The 16419-nt window shown below is 44.2% G+C and overlaps 1 protein-coding gene across 1 annotated transcript in view; it reads right to left on the bottom strand.

Annotated features, from left to right (window-relative positions):
- Nucleotides 1-16419, bottom strand: part of GPR39 (G protein-coupled receptor 39) — a 74873-nt gene that overhangs the window by 2884 nt on the left and 55570 nt on the right. The window lies entirely within an intron of this gene.

The raw sequence follows: 16419 nt of genomic DNA, 5'->3' as shown, positions 1-16419 counted from the left end.
CAACTACATTGCTCTGAGATGTCTGATTTTTTTTTTTTTTGCTTCTATCTGAATTCTTTGGCATTGACCTTTCTTTTTAATTCAAACTGCCAACTGCTTAAGGTACCTCCTTATATTCTTCAGGCCCTTTTGTTCTGGAGAAGTGAGTATCTGGTAGTGTGTACAGCAAGTGAAAAATGAGCTGCTTGTGCCCTTGTGCAGCACAGGCTGCAAAACTGTTGTTTCCCAGGGATGACTAATTGCTCATTTTCACACTTTGAGAAGATGCCTGTTGACTCAAAGGAGATGCACCATGCAAATAAACATGCTGACAGACTCACAATATTTTTTCCAGCTTTCACACTTGGCATGGCAGTGTGGAGCAAAGGGAGGCACAGCAGAAGAGCACCTGAGGTGTGGTGGTGTTCACAGGGGTCCGAGGATGAGGGAAGAGACGAGGATCTGACTCCATGTTTCAGAAGGCTTGATTTATTATTTTATGATATATATTATAGTAAAACTATACTAAAAGAATAGAAGAAAGGATTTCATCAGAAGGCTGGCTAAGAATAGAAAAAGAAAGAATGATAACAAAAGCTTGTGTCTCAGACAGAGAGTCCGAGCCAGCTGGGCTGTGATTGACCATTAATCAGAAACCACCACATGAGACCAATCCCAGATGCACCTGTTGCATTCCACAGCAGCAGATAACCATTGGTTACATTTTGTTCCTGAGGCCTCTCAGCTTCTCAGGAGAAAAAATCCTAAGGAAAGGATTTTTCAGAAAATATCATGGCTTCACTCGGGAAGCCTCTGAGCTCAGCACTGCTGCTGTCAGGCTGAGCCTGGACTTGGGCTCCAGGAATTTGTGCTGTGCTGCTGTGCCAGAGGTGCTTAAACAGCCTCAAGCAGCTGGAATGGAAACCACACTGAATCTTACACCAGCACTGATGTATTTTTCCTGTGAGCTTGCTGTCTGACGGGAATAATTCTCCACATTTCAGCTCATGTCCAACTTTGCCTTCCACTCCTTCTTATTAAAGGGAGAAAGATCAGTGGCTCTGCTTTTTCCACCCCATTTTCCTGACCACTGCATGAAAGTGACACAGAGCAGGCTTTATGTTCCATGGAATAACAATATTTATAAACAAAGTAATGCTGTGGTTTTGCAACCTCCATCACTGGTGCTTGAAATTTCCAACTCACATTTGAATTATTCCAGTTCAATCATCAGAAGGGCATTAGAAAAATGCCAGCAGAAGCCAGGAGCCCTTGTGTTACATTCTGTAAGTAAGAATATCTCAACCTTTAAGTAAGAGCAGGAGCTTAGAATTCATTTAACATTGATTTAGATATATCAAGGTAACAAACAAAACCAAACAGAAGACATGAAAAGGTCCTTGGCTAAAACTACATTATAAAGTTAAACCATAAACAAGCCACAAAACAGTTTACCCCAAAATAGGAATTACCACATCCTACTACTGTTTGAATCTGAAAAGAGCCCAGCCCAAGCATCTTTACAAACAAAGCATACAAATTTAACAACACTTTAAATTTGGTAATTATTATTCTAACTTCCCAAAACTCAATCTCACAGTATTAATTCTTAATATGTAACAAAGGATCATTTATGTAGTAAAAATAAACCTAGCATTTAAGTGCCAATAGTATAAATATTCATTGCTGGCAGAGAATAGGAGTTTGGCAGTCATCTATCCCTTAGCAATACTTTTTTATTACTCAGAAAATTCCTCTGGGCCATAGGGGACTGAATTAAATTCATTATGAACTTTATTGGGAAGGATTTTAAATATGTGCAGATGTCTGGTAGAGAGGGCTTCCTTCTCCACACTTCCCCTTGTTCTTCTCTTGAATAGATTTTTGTTTTTTTTTTCTGTACCTAAGCACTTAAATCTGTCTCCTTTCAAAACCCAGTGCTTTGCCTCCATCCTGGCTGCTGCCAGCCATCCCAAAAAGCCTGAAATTGTCAACAAGATCATGATTGCCACCAGACAGTGCCAAGAACAGGTTTCCTTTGGCTGCCACAGCCCCTTAGCTGAGGCTGTTGGTGACCTCAGGTACAGAATCCTTTGCCTGTGCACTTCACCCTGACCATCCTGGTGGGTCAAGGTCTGCCAGACTCTGCTGCTGCTCTGTCCCAGCCAGCCCAAAGCACAGCCAGACCCAAAACTTTGCCTCTCTGGGATCTGATTAATGACACAAAGGCAGGCTCCCAGCATCTGCTTGTAAACTGACATTTAAATGGCAATTGTCAGTGGAATATAAGCATATGGTTACTGAGCTGTGAGTCAAGTGCAGGCAGGAATGCAACTGGTTCAGAGGAAGAGCTTTTTTTAGTGTTGGTTTCACTTTTGTGTACTTGGCCTGTCTATACTCAAAGGCACGACATGACACTAATGCTTAGTCATAAAGTCTTCAAACAGTGCATCAGAAGTGCCAAAAAGTCCCAACAGAGGGAGAAATACCACCTTTAATTATTAAGTTTACCATCATAAAGCAATGCTAATTACCAGGAAAGCACTTGGTCCCTACTGGATTCTGCTACAGGCTTTGAAAACATGTGCAAAGAAACTTCCCACTAATCAGGGTCTCAATGGTCTCAATATCAGCCACTGATAACTCAGGAGAAGGGAGAAAAAGCAAAGACAGAAGTACTAATTAAGAATGCTACTTTCAGGAGGTGGGGTTTTGGCTTGTATTTGTGTTACATTTATTTTAACCATGAGAAGAATCTTGCTTTTTGTTAGAAATAAAGACATAAGGCACTAGTTTATTGTCTTTCAAGCTTCCAGGAAGAGTCAAGGCATGAAATGCAGCCTTCAGTCACTGAGATGACCTTCCCAACTGCAGATCAATGCAGCACTGCCTTCCAGCATCTGCAGCTGCTCCGTGCCTCTGCTGCTGCAGCTCCCTGCATGTCAGGAGGCAGCTGCCATATGCTTCCTGTCTCCTGACAATTGCCATTGAAATGTCAGCTTACAAACAGCTGTTACTTTCACTGCTGCAAGTCTGGCTTGTGAGTGCAGCAAGGACAGCAGGCAGAGTGATGCTTGAATGGCAGCTGCCCCTGAGCACTGCAGGCTGCTCTGCCTCTGCTGGGAAACTGAGGCAGGCTGGAGCACCTCAAGCAGCGGGTGGTTTTCCATGCTCTCCAGTCTCAAGGATCTCCTGTTGGTTCTTCTTTGGACAGGGGAGAGTCTGGAGCAGTTTCTCTGCTCCTTGAGCAGCTGGGTAGAATTTCAGACCCAAGCCTGCAGCTTTTAACAGCTCCTGGTGAGTACCTGGTGTCAGCCACTGTCCAAAAAGTGCCTGGACCCCCTCTCCATCTCTAACCAACAGCAACGAGCTGTTGATGAGCAGAAGGGTGTGCAGGAGGGTTGGAAACAGGAACACAGCTTCTCCTTCTGCTCCCAGTCCATCATTGTCTCCCCCATTGTCTCCCTTGGGTTTAAGGGCAGAAAGTTTAAAATGATGCACAGACCAAGATGCACAGAGGAACTGCAGTGTCTCTTCAAGGCTTCTGGGGAAATTGCAGTGTTTGTGCCAGAGCTGGTATCTCCACATAAAAGGGTCTGTATAGCACAAATCATGTGCTAGAAGGCCTTTGTATACCCTAAATTAGTCTTGTCAGTGCTGTCATGCCTGCATCCTTCTTGTACAGCCTGTCATCTCTCCAGGAAACGTCTGCCTTGCTCTCTAAGATCCAGAATAAGGGAAAAAAGGCAACTGGGGTAATCCTCCAGACACAGAGAAATGGCCACACTCCTCCTGCCCACACACAATTGCAGAAGGCCCAGGCAGGCTGCTGGCTCTCTGTTGCCCTGGAGTGCCCACAAACCCAGCTCCAGCTGGCCCACAGACACACTCACACAGCTGTGAGAGAAGCCTGCCACGGGGCCCCCATCAGATCCAGCTGTGTGCCCCTGTCCAACACCTGCACATCCTTGTCTGGGCAGAGATTCCCAGCTGGGTCTCAGATCAGCCCTGTCCCTGTGTCCCTGCTCTGTGTCCCTGTCACTGTGGGCACTGAGGCAGCTCCTGGGCACAGAGTCACTGCAGGCAGCACCACCAGGCTATGAAACACAAGGGGTGGTTTCACTGCCCTTACCAGGGTACTCATGACCATTCATCTCCCATTTCCCAAAACCCCACCACCCAATCTGTATTCAGTGCACAATGCCACAGCCATCAGTAAGGGTTTTGCTTGAATGAGGGCTGCACTGTGTTCCACGGGCAGGATAAACTTCTAACAAAGATTAAAAACAGGAAAAGAATACTAATACAAACTTCTCCCTTGCCCCTCTCAACCACATGCAAGTTTCTTCTGCTGAAGGACAAACATTATAGTAATAATAAGCACATATTGATGCATGTTGAGGAGAATATAAAATGTATTAACCTGAGAGATAAATATTGATATTGCTTTGTCCATGTCAATATTTAGTTCAAGGGACAATAAATTTTGATATTCACTGAAACAAATCAATACATGCATTGCCATATGCATTTTCTATAAGCTCAAGTTATTCAGAATCTGTCTTTTTTTTTTTATCCTCAGCTTTCAGAAGCACAGATTTGCCTCTCAGAAATGCTTCTCTGTAAGAGAAGAAGCAAAGAAGGAAACTAGCCCTACTCAGGCAGTAACTACAGGGAGAAAAAATACCAATATATGGCCAGTGTCTATCTCCCAGGGATTTCCCAATGAGTTTTTCTCACCACCAGGGAGACCCTCAGGCTACGTGTGGGCTCTGACACTGGATCTGGGCTGGCTGCTCTGTGCAGCCTCCTCAGAGAACAGGGATTTCCTCATGGCTGCACATCAGCAACTCTCTGCCTTTGCTGTGGGGCCACCTCACTAACAGACCACATACACAGTGCTACAGGCAAAGCAAAACTGAGGTCAACCCCTGCCCTGCCTCTGCTGGTTCTGCAGGGGATCCAGGGACAAAGGAGAGTGAGAGAGCATCTTTGTCACCAGCACAGACAGGAAAACCTCTAAGTGCTCACAGAGAGGCTCTGGCAAACAGCCCACAGTCCTTCTCAGAATGGGCTTGAGCTGCACAGAAGCCAGCAACAAACTCGTTATCCTTGTGAATGCTGCTGGAAGGATTGAACATATGGCCTGGGACAAACAGCTGGAAACCAGCTCCATGTACACCCCATCAACAGCTTCCAGCAAAAAACCAATGGACCAGCAAGTCCCAGAGCCTTCAGAGGCATTTGGGTCCATCTCATGCTCCTTATGCTCCTCCAGCTCCAAGGGTGCTGTGCAGCGAGGCCACGTCTCATTAGCGAGCACGCCTGGGTGACAGGACAGTGCTGTCCCATGAACTGGAGCAATAAATGAAAGGCACTGAGGAAAAACCAGCTGCCTCTTGGGGCAATAAATGAACCAAACCTGCAAGATTTTAATAAATATATTGCTGTTCTGTTGCACATCAAGTTGTGTCTCTTCCAACTGAAGAGTCTCACTAAACCCCAAATGCTAAAGTGATGCAGAAATTCTTCCTGTAAGGGGCCGTGCTCTGCTCAGAACAGCAATGGGTTCAGGTGTGGGGCACTGACAACAGAGGGAGTCTATCTTTTATTTTATTTAAAGCTTCTGTAGATAACTGGAGTTGCCAGGCATCTGAAGAATTGCACACAGTATTTGCCCCATGGCATCAGAAAATCACCTGCTGCTGCTTTTGACACTTCATTTCACAGGTGACTACGTAAGTCATCACTGAGGCCCAGCAGATCCTGCAGAATCCAAAATCTCACTTGGATTGGACTAACTCCCCTGCCTTAAACCCTCTAAAGGGTGCCATGAGACCACAGGGACCAAGCTGACTTCTCAGAGCTTCTGGCCAAGAGTCATGGAGCCAAACCAGGGATACAAAAACAAGCCCACAATCCCTCTCTCTGCCTTAAACCCCAGCATCACCCCACAGTTTGCTCCATTCAGGTCCTCCCTGCCCTGCCACACACATTTCCTCTCTTGACTGGCAACAGAGAGCTGCTCTGGGCTGGCTGAAGCACAGCAACATCCCATCAGTGCCTCACTGGCAAAGAGTAAGGCAAATTTTGTGTTTCCATAAACCTGACCTTTAAGAGAAGCCAGTGCTGAAGGAACCTGCCCAGAAGAACACTTGACCTTCCTTGCAGAGGTGCTGATGATGCTTCAGTGTCCTGGGTTGAGAAACACGAACACTGCCAATAAACAGGAAGATTATGAGAGGTTTACATGGAGCTGAAACAAATTTTGTCTGTGTATCGCTGATCCACACATCTGGGACCTGCAGGGCACTACAGCAAAATCTTTTCTGCAGCACTGGAACATAAGTGGATCCCATCACACACTTCTCCACAAGCAATGGCAATCATTGCTCTTCAGAAGAATTAGCTATTTTTACTTTGCACCATCATCTCACAGCCCACAGCCCTTAGAGTGGAACCAGAGGCACCAGAAGTTGCCAGGGGAACACAGATATGCAGAACATAATTAGTGAGGACACAAGTGTTAACAGTTTTACTTCTTAGCAATTTAAAATGTCTGACAATTATCTTCAGTTCCTAGCAGGGTCAATTTTTGCTTCTCAAACATTTTTAAATACTGTCATTTCTCAGTACACACAGCAGAAAAAAACCTAAAAACACTGGAAAAGGTTTCACGACAGGAGTACCGTTACCGAACGTCAGCAGAAGCTTTGTGAAGCACTGATTAAAGTCTTGATATGCCTTTAAAAAGCAGACATGCTCATGGAGTACCAGAGGGAATCATGCCAGTTTTAATGCTCTGTGTTGGGATTGCATGTCAAGGGTTTGGCAGTGGGTGGCTGCAGAGATGGCCTCTGTGAGAAGCTGCCAGAAGCTTCCCCCATGTCCAGTGGAGCCAATGGCTCCGGGATGGACCTGGCACTGGAGGTTGATCCTGCTCTTCAGAGTTAATCTTACAATATCAAACTCCATCTTAGCACTCCTCATCAGCTACAATTCAGTCCTAAATGTGCACAACACAGAGATGATGCTTTAATCTCTGATAACACTGGATAATTCAGTGCTAAGGCTGCGCCCCCTGAGCGGGGTTTGTCTTTCAGGTCACTCACCAACACACCACAGCCCTTTGCCTGGGACCCCAACTCCTTGCACAGAGCCAAGGCTGCCCCCAAACACAAAAGCCAGCAGAATTTCCAATGCTCCCTTGCCCTCTTGGGTGCTTTCCCTCACAGAGGTGGGTAAATAGTCATGAACATACAATAAATACCAACTTGGCATTTGAAGTGAGAGTTGACTGTTCATTTGTGCAGTTTGTCAATAAAAGACAAAATCCAGCATCTGCTTTTGAGCCATTCGCTGCCCTTCACAAGCACAATTTGCAAGTAAAACATAAAAGCCCCTTTAAAATCAGGGCTACTTTGGTGAAAAGAAGATCAAGAATGTTGGGGAAATATTCACTGACTCAGCAGCAGAAGATATAACAGGGTAAAATAAATATAAAGTGCTCACTTTTAGAAATTTTAACATTTCAACTGTCAGGAAAGACACACTTATTGGAAATTGTTATTTCTGAACTGAGAAAGTATTTTTAAAAATCACTAATATGGACTGAAATGTGTAGAAGGGAAGAGGTTTAGTTTTTATTGATGTTTCTTTCTTGCAAAACAAATTCTTACCATGGTTGCTTTGATTTTCTTTTAGAAAGACTGAAGACCTGTTTTCCTTCTGCATTGGCGAAACAATGGGGAAAATACATCTTCCATATAAATCTCATTTAAATTCTGCATTCTAACTAGCAAACACAATTTGGAATTGAGAGGTTTTTTTGTTTTTACATTACAAAATGAGCCGTTGCAACATTAAACAGCTCATCTATTGCAATTCAGCAGGAGAAATCATTGAACAATCAACTGCAGAATACAAATACAGAACGATGCTCTATTAGCTCTGCAGATACATCAGATACTTCAGTGAGCTCTGCCAGAAAGACAAGCTTTAAATATATTTTATATGGAACTGATGATCATGGGGGGATCAGCAAAGCTCTCCCTAAATGAGAGATGTATTATCAATACACAAGTCAGATTTTCGTACGAAAAACCTGCAAATGAATAAAACTTGCTCTATTTTAGCAAGTGAGATGAAAATGGAATTATTGATGCACAAATGGTAGCACGATCATGCTTGCCAGCTGCTCTAAAAAACAAATGCAATTGGAGTTTATGTTCAGCAGCCTAAGTGAGAAGAGAAACCAAAGCAAATTGCCATCAAAATCATGTGTAGTTATCCAAACTCCACCAACCAAAATCTGCAACGGGAAGCAGGAGCCAGGGAATGGAAGAGCAGAAATTCACAAGGCAGCTGTGGCACCCCTGGCACGAGGCTGACAGCTCAGGGGCTCAGCTTTCAGACTGAAGGGCACTTCTTTGTTCTCCTCTGTCCCTGAGAACAGCGATATCATCACCTGCAGGAGGTGAGGAGTGAGCTGTTTGGTGGTGGCAGACAGGAACCTTTGGGAAGGATGGGGAGAGGAGGAATCTCTGATTCAGCCACCTCCAGTGGCAATCCCAGCCCTGCAGGGCTGAATTCCAGTCTGACTCTGAATTGTGTCCTGGCTGGCATGTCAACAGGGGAAACAAGTAAATGCTAAGCAACAAGGCAGCTGTATTTTCTAAATTGGGCCTAACCTTTGATTATTTGGATCAAACCCCTGGGCAGTGGCGAAGCTCCTTGAAATCACTCTAAGAAAAATGTGCCAGGCAAACAGGGCTTGTTTGCAGCTTCCCTCCAAGAAGGCTGTTCAGGGAGCTGTAGTATTTTGATTGCAGCAAAGTTTCTTCTCTGCTAACACCTGACTCTCCTTTTATTTACATTTTGGAGCTGTCCAGAGAACTGTAATGAGTGCAAACCTGTCAAAACCTCCTTTCTCAAGCATTTTCAAGGAATATATATGCAAGACAAAGAGCATTCTTCCCCCTCACCACAGCCTTGGCAGCAGCCTAATTCACAGTTTCCCAAACCAGGCTGGAAGGCAAATGTGCCCTGCAAATGGCATTCAGGTAAACACCTGGGCATGGATTTGCCCAGCACATGGACACTGTCTGGTTTGAGAGCCTGCTGTCTGTGCTGTGCTATTTGCACTTTGCTTCCAGAAGCTGCTGGGGACCTCCAAAATATCTCAGGTGGGCAGCTCACAGCAGACATCAGCCAGTGCTTCTTCCTCTCCTCCACAAACCCAACCTCAGCCTTGCACCTCAGCTATAGCAAAAGATGTCAGCTCATGTTGCTGCTTATAATCTATCTGAATAATCTCCTTTATTTAAAGTTTGGGAAAAAAAAAAAAAACAAAACACTGCATGCTCCTTTCTTTTATCCAAGCTCTTCTGGCCTTTTAACTCTCATTTATTTCCTTGGGGCGAATCCACAGCTAACGAGAGTATTCCAGGTGGAACTGGAGCATGCAGCTCTCTCTATCTTTTGTAGCACCTTTCCAAGAAACAGTAAGAGCCATAAGATATTACTGCAGACCTGAGAAAACTAATTAAGCTTGAGCTCCAAGTACCCAACAGCTTGCTCTGTCCCTCTCTTCCAGAAAATGAAGGAATAAAATGGTGCTTTTTGAAGGAAACTCTATAGACAAATGGCAAGAATCAAGATGTAGAAATGCCTTCCATTATGCCATTTTTAACATAAATTCTGGAATCCAGTGATAAATATGCTGTTTTCTGGAAAACAGTGAGGATACAGAAGATTCTACAAAGGACTTAATCTAGCCTACTGTAAATTACAAAATGTATTTCTTCCTCCAGCCTCATGCAGTTGGTTCCAACAGTGGACACATAGGACCCATGTGAAGAGAAAAGACTTCTACAATAACCCTTTCACATATAATAAAAATATGACTGTGAAAGAGAGAAAGAAGATCATTAAATATCAGAATTCACAGCAACTGAGAGGGTGATTATAAGCATTTGGGAACTTTCCTATGCATTTATATAGCACTTTAAGTTCAACTGCTGGACTTCAGTTTGACCCAGATCATGACAGAAATAGATAATCCTATTGCTTCTGACGTTGCTACATAATTTAGTAGCTGTTCTGCCCCTCTTAACACAGCTATATCCACTGGACTTTCATTTCTGGTCCTCCTTCCAGAATGGTCTCTTCCTTTGAAATAAGTTTTTCTACTGAGAGCTATCATCTTGGGAAGAGATTTTCAAATACTTTCTTTTGAACTTTGTAAGGTTTCTACCTACTAATGAGTGAAACCCTAACTCCCAAGAAGCGATAGAGCTAATTTTTCTCAAAGTATTCAAGTAAAAGTAAAAATCATCTTCCCATATGGCAGGAAACTTCTTTAACCGGTAAGTCACAGAGCAAAGGACAAGCAGCTCTTTCCTACAATATCAGAGCTAAAATGGTCTCTTCTCTCCTCAAAGTCAGAGAGCCAAGAGCCAGGACTTGGTGCTCTGGTGACCCCTGGGTAGCTGTGAGTGGGTGACCCTTCCAAACCCTGCCTCCCACCTCTGAAGTCAGGGAAAACTCTTTTGGTGGCTGCACCTTTAAAGCCTGTTAGAGCCAAAACAGAGCATGGGATCTGCTTTGGGGCACTGATGGGCTCCTCCACCTCTTTACTAAGGCAGCTGGAACACAAGGGCCTCCAATTTACCCCAAGCACCAAGTAAATAATGTCACCTGATTTGCTACAAGAATATTCCATCTACAGCATCCACCTAAATCCAGAGGCAGCATCTTCAAAACCCAGGCACTTCTGTCCTACTGCTTTCCATATACCAAGTTAATTTATTGGACAAAAAATCCTGCAGAGATGGAAACTAATTCCAGGTAGGTAAAAGCAATCATGTACACTGGTAAACAACAAGAAACAACACAGAGGAAAACCATATTTTAAAAGGCTGGTGCATAACACTGGGATTGCACTTGCTCTGCTACCCTGAGCCACCTCATTACCACAGTGATTGCAGAAACCCTGCTACACTCACTTGGAACTTCACAACAGGATCAGGGGCTGAATGCAGCTGAAAACCTGTTTAATTAGCAGCTGATCACAAAAACCAAAATGTACTTACTTGCATCTCCAGATAACAGGAAAAGTGTTTCAATTTTTACTGCTGTAGCCACATTTCTACATTAAACTGTATTATTTTTTAAATCTTGTTTGCAGTCAATCATATTAACGTGCCCTATAGGAGTTTTTTGTGAAGTACTTAAAAAAAACCCAATGGACACAGTGTGGAAAAGCATCTCAGCATAGTATAAAGCTGTGCTTAATTTTACATTCTTTTTTTGGCAAAAATAGTAGTTGTTCTGCACTGAAATTCGTATTTGTAATAAAAGCCCCACTCAGCTGCTCATATACTAAAGAAACAATTCATGGCTGAATAATGTACCAATTCAAAAGCAATCTCTCTAAGCTACAGGAAACCTCTTGAGTTGCAAGTCTGAACAAAATGAAGCCTCAACAAAATGAACCACTTTGAAACTAAATGAAAATTTAGCCAATTGATCTGAACGAGAAAATCCTATGTACAATGCATGTTTGTTTTTTTTATCCACACTGGAAAGACCTGCTAGAAATTATGTTTGGGGAAAAAAAAATCACACCAATAAATCAAAAGATTGTGTTGTTGTTTGTTGGTTTATTTTTCTAAAGGATATTTCTTTTTCTAATGGGATAGTGGCTTTATAACTTCTTGGTTAAATAGCACCTGGCCAGTGCTGAAAGAAAAAAACACTGGATGGTGTCTTAAGAGGGATGTTCTGTCTTCCAGCTTTAATTTTTAATTTGCCTTTTGGTGCACCTGGCTCCTGACAAACCTCTCAGCTCCAGAGTTACTTTGAGATCAGCACAGCAGGAGCCAGCCCCGGCTGAAAAGAAAGGGAGGGTTTGGTTTGTGCACTGCCATGAGCTACTGGGGCAAAATGATTGCAGATCAAAATTATCAGGCTGCTGGAGCAATTTAGGCTGGCAAGATGAAGAGCAGAGGGAGGGACACGATGCAAGCGCTGGATGTGCAGCCATCCAGCAGTGCTGCAGGAGTGTAAAGGGTAATGGAAGAAGGGATGCTAAGAGAGGAGGGCTGAAGGCACTGATTGTATCAACAATATCTTGTTTTTTTGAAGCAGCATGCCACAAGAAAATGTTATTCCCACTGATCCAGTAAATGAGTCTGTTTTTCATGGAGGTGGCTTAAGGAAATCAGGGGTGGGTAGAGGAGAAGGTCCAGTCATGCAAAAGCACAATCTGCAGTGGGAAGCAGGTTTTGAACAAGAGTCAAATGAGAACACCTTTAGGGAAGACACACAGCTCAACCTCATCTAGGACTACTGGGACATAAAAGGGCAGTTACACAATTACCAGGGACAAAAGGCCTTTTTTCATTAAAAAATAAATAAGTATGGCCAGCAGGCTCAAAGGTGGGTTAAGAGGTGTCAGTGCTGGTGGATGTGCCAGCAGCAGGCAGGATTCTTTCCCAGATTGAGACACATATTGGGTTGGGTTTAAAAAAAAGCTCCTTCCCAATCTGGTCCCAGGGACAAAATTAAAACTCTCTTGTAACAAGATGAGCAGCAGTGTTAGACATGTGGGACTCAAAAGAACATTTTACCCATCTGAAGCACTAAGAGAAAGGATTTGCATTGTACATTTGTACAGAACAAGGGAATTTTTTTTCCTAATTAAGTGGTATTGAAATATGGAAACTGTGAGCTGCTCACTCACTCTGCTAGAATTAGCGATTTACAGTGACAAGTTTACCCTTAGTTCCACACCTGGAAATAGGAGATAAATCAAGTGATAAGCTGCCAACAGTGGTCTCAAAATGGAGAGCACTTTACCCAAGAGCTCCTTGGAGCTTGCTGAGCTGGCACTGCATTAGAGCAGATCCAGTAAGATTTTCCATTAATGCCAGCAGCTGAAGGCAGGTACGACAGCATAACAAACTCCACTGGTGCACACTCTGCCTCCATACTTTAAGGGGAGAAGGAGCAAAGAAAGCTGCTGCCTTCGGGAAGTGTTTCAGGAACAAAAGGACTCAGAGCATCTCCCCGGGATGAGGAGGAGCTGCTGGCACTGAGTGATGTGAGGACAGGAGCACACACAGCTCCTGTGTGGTACCTCAGCCCTCCTGGGCACCCAGCACTGGCTGGAACCTGGGAATAGGGACAGGGACTGCAAAACCTCTGCCCCAAAAAAGAGCCATTTTCCAATGTCTGCAGCTGTCCATCCAGAGGGACAGCTCCCTGCACCACCGGCTGGCAGAGCTCAGCAAGGATCCCTCTCCCACATCTCCAGGGAAGTTCCTGTCCCCCAGCCAGGACAGGGGTCTGGGGGTCTCTCTCACACACTTACACCATATCAACATCCTGGAGAAACAAAGGAGCATCAGAGCTGGGAGAAAACTAAAGCACAATAAAACCCTGAGGCCAGAAAACAACACCAGCACAAAGGAACCAGTCTCAGCGCTGAGGATCGACTTCTGTCTCGGAGAAACAGTTTTAAGAAAATGCCACCTCTCATTTGTGCTGGGTTTCACTTGCCTCCACCAGCCAACTTGGCATCCCCCTGACAGAGTGCCATTGGTTCCCAGTGCAATGTGTCTGGGAAATCTAATTGTTTCTCCAGAAGCATTTTCTAGCTCGTGAAGTTCTTTAGAGCTGCCATGCTCCGTGGCAATCAAAGTGTCTCAATAAATATGCAAAAGTGTGCTCAAGCCAGAAAGCCTTCCAAGGAACCAAGAGCGCTTTTCCCCCTGCCTTTCAGCAGCAGCTCAGAGTTGCTCACAGTCTGTTTTTGTCAATAGCAGTCAGGCAGCAGAGCACAGGCACTGCTCAGGAGGGTGCCAGTCTTACACTCCCGCAGGGCGCCAATCCCACGGGGTGACACCAGGGACACTGCGGGATGAGAGCAGCCAGGAAACACTCACACACTCACACACACACCATTCAAGCTGCTCTAGCTCACAGCTCGTGGAAAAACCACTCTCAGCACTGTGTGCAGCAATGCCTGATAGCTGTAAATAACTTTCTCTGGTTTTAATTCATGTATAATGAAACAGCAGTGAGCAAATGTGGCTCAGCACTCAGGAGAAGAGGCTGCTCAAGCAAATGCATCTTTGAGCCTGCATGGCAGAGCCCTCTTGCTGTGCCACAGGCTAATGGATTCCAGTGCCAAAACATGAGTGTTGCACATTTAAATATTAGATTTGTTACACAGCTTTAAAAGCAGAGCAGTTGTTCCCACTTCCAAGCAGGAAGGTCCTATAGTCCTCAAGTGAAAGTGCAAACTCTGAGCTCACTTTTGGTTAGAAAAACAAGGCCAGTGTAACACTACCAGTGATAGCTGCAGCATTTGGTCACTCTTTTTTAAATGGATTTGAAATAGGAAGATGCTACAGGTGTTAAAAGATTTCCTCAGCATCACAGAGAAAGCACTGTCCCAAGGCAGAGCATCAAACAGATGTGGATGTCCTCATGGAATCTTTTCTTCTTATCTCTGCTGTCTTCCTGGACAAATTTACCAGCCAGAGCAATGGCAGAGCATTGCTTCAGCCCTTTCCCATGATTAACACATTCAGACTATGCTGCAAATCTTCCTTTCAAACTTTTTTTTTAAATAATCAAAATCTTACTGCTTGAGAGAAAGAACCCCAAAAATCCATAGTTTGCAGAAGAATGTATCCATATTTGTTATATGTTAATGCTTTACCATGGCAATTAAAAGACTGGAAAACAAACCCAAGTGACGGGTATATTTTTCAAGATCACTGATCTTTCAACTAGGGAGAAAAAAATCCCACCTTTAATTGCACAAAGCTGCATATCATAGTTCCCTCTCTTGAGATTTCATTATAGGCCTGAAACCAGAGAATTGCATTGCCAGCTCTTGCCTGCTCTTCCAGCTATTTCTGGTTTTTAATAATTATTCATTAATTGCACACTATGATAAGATCCTTGCTGTTTTGAAACATTTTCCCTCTGGCCCCCATACTATTAAAGACCCTGATTGCCTGCCAACAGCGTAAAATTAAAAATCAAAGCACTACCTCTGAAAGGTTTAATATGTGCCACATTGAAAGAATTTCTACAGCTTACAGCCATGTAATTGCATCACCAGCTAACTGCACCATCTCTCTCAGTGTTTGAAATGTTTTCCTTTGAAACATCAGCCAGCTGGGAGCAGAGGTTTTGTTTAACACCCTGATTTACTCTATGTGCGTGCCAGAGTGCTTTTATGTCTCCTGTCTCCATCCCTGCTGTCCCTTTGGCACGGCCACCCGGACAGAAGCACCCTGCTCCCACTGGGGAGAGGGATTAAGGAGAGAAATGAAGAGCCAACAGTTCAAGGAGGAGCTTAAAACCAAGCTGAACCTCCCCCACTTAAAAACAGGTGGGGTTTTGTGCCTGTTTTGTGCCCCTTTTACAGACCCACCTCTCTCTTTCCTGTGCTGCTGCTCCCAGCTAACAGCAGCCCCTGACGCCTCCCTCCTGCCCTGGGCTGCCCAGCCTGCTCAGCCCACAGTCACAAAAAGAACTTCCATCAGCCATTTCCTCATGGATTTCTCTCCAAAAGGGGTGAAACCCTCACATTTTGCCAGTGAAGGAGCAGGCACCCCGTGCCAGTGGCTGGAGCAAACCCAGCAGCCCCAGTGACAGGCAGCAATTCACAACCAGGTCCTTTTGCTGATCCACCAAGATCTGAATGTTTCTTCACCTAAAAAAATCTCATTTCTTCTTCATAAAGGTCATGTAGATAAGGACAGGTGGCCAGTGACCAGCCGAGGGCACACACCCTCACTGCTGAAGGAGCCTGGAGAAATTTGTGCAATTGAGTTGATCAAAGCCGGTTTAGACAAAGAAAACCGTGCAGATGTAGCTTGCATTGATCGAACTGAAGTCATGATATGCCAAAGGGGAATAAAGATGCCCTTCACACAGTTTGGCTTCTTTAATGATTTCAATATTAACAGTGCTCTTTCCCAGAAAAAGGCAATTTTCTACCTTCATTTTTTTTGGACCTTGTGATTATTACAAGTGCCAAAAACTGTTTAATGCTTATAAAAGCATACCTTAGAAAGATATTACTCCTCTGCAAGCCCTCAAATGAAGAGCTTTGGTTATTTTTATCTGTTTGTGCACCAATACACACTTTTAATTCAAAGTCTTGGTCCTGCCTGCACTGTAATCTGGTTGTCCTTCCAGTTCATCAGGTTTTACTTTCACAGTACTCTGAAAATCAGGCTCCTGCAGGCTCTGTGGAGCCTCCCTGGAAAGCTGGGTGCCTCTGCCCTGCTTACTCCCTAACCTACAGGCTGGAATTCTTCTCCTTTAATCCCATACTATCATTGCAACTGAACGCACAAACACTGTAGATAACAGTAGATGGCTTGCTAAGACAAAGTACATCTCTCTTCACAG

Source organism: Molothrus ater, chromosome 7, assembly GCF_012460135.2.
Source record: "Molothrus ater isolate BHLD 08-10-18 breed brown headed cowbird chromosome 7, BPBGC_Mater_1.1, whole genome shotgun sequence".
Taxonomy (NCBI): domain Eukaryota; kingdom Metazoa; phylum Chordata; class Aves; order Passeriformes; family Icteridae; genus Molothrus; species Molothrus ater.
Note: the sequence above shows the minus strand (reverse complement) of the source record. Positions and strands in the feature narration are given on the sequence as shown.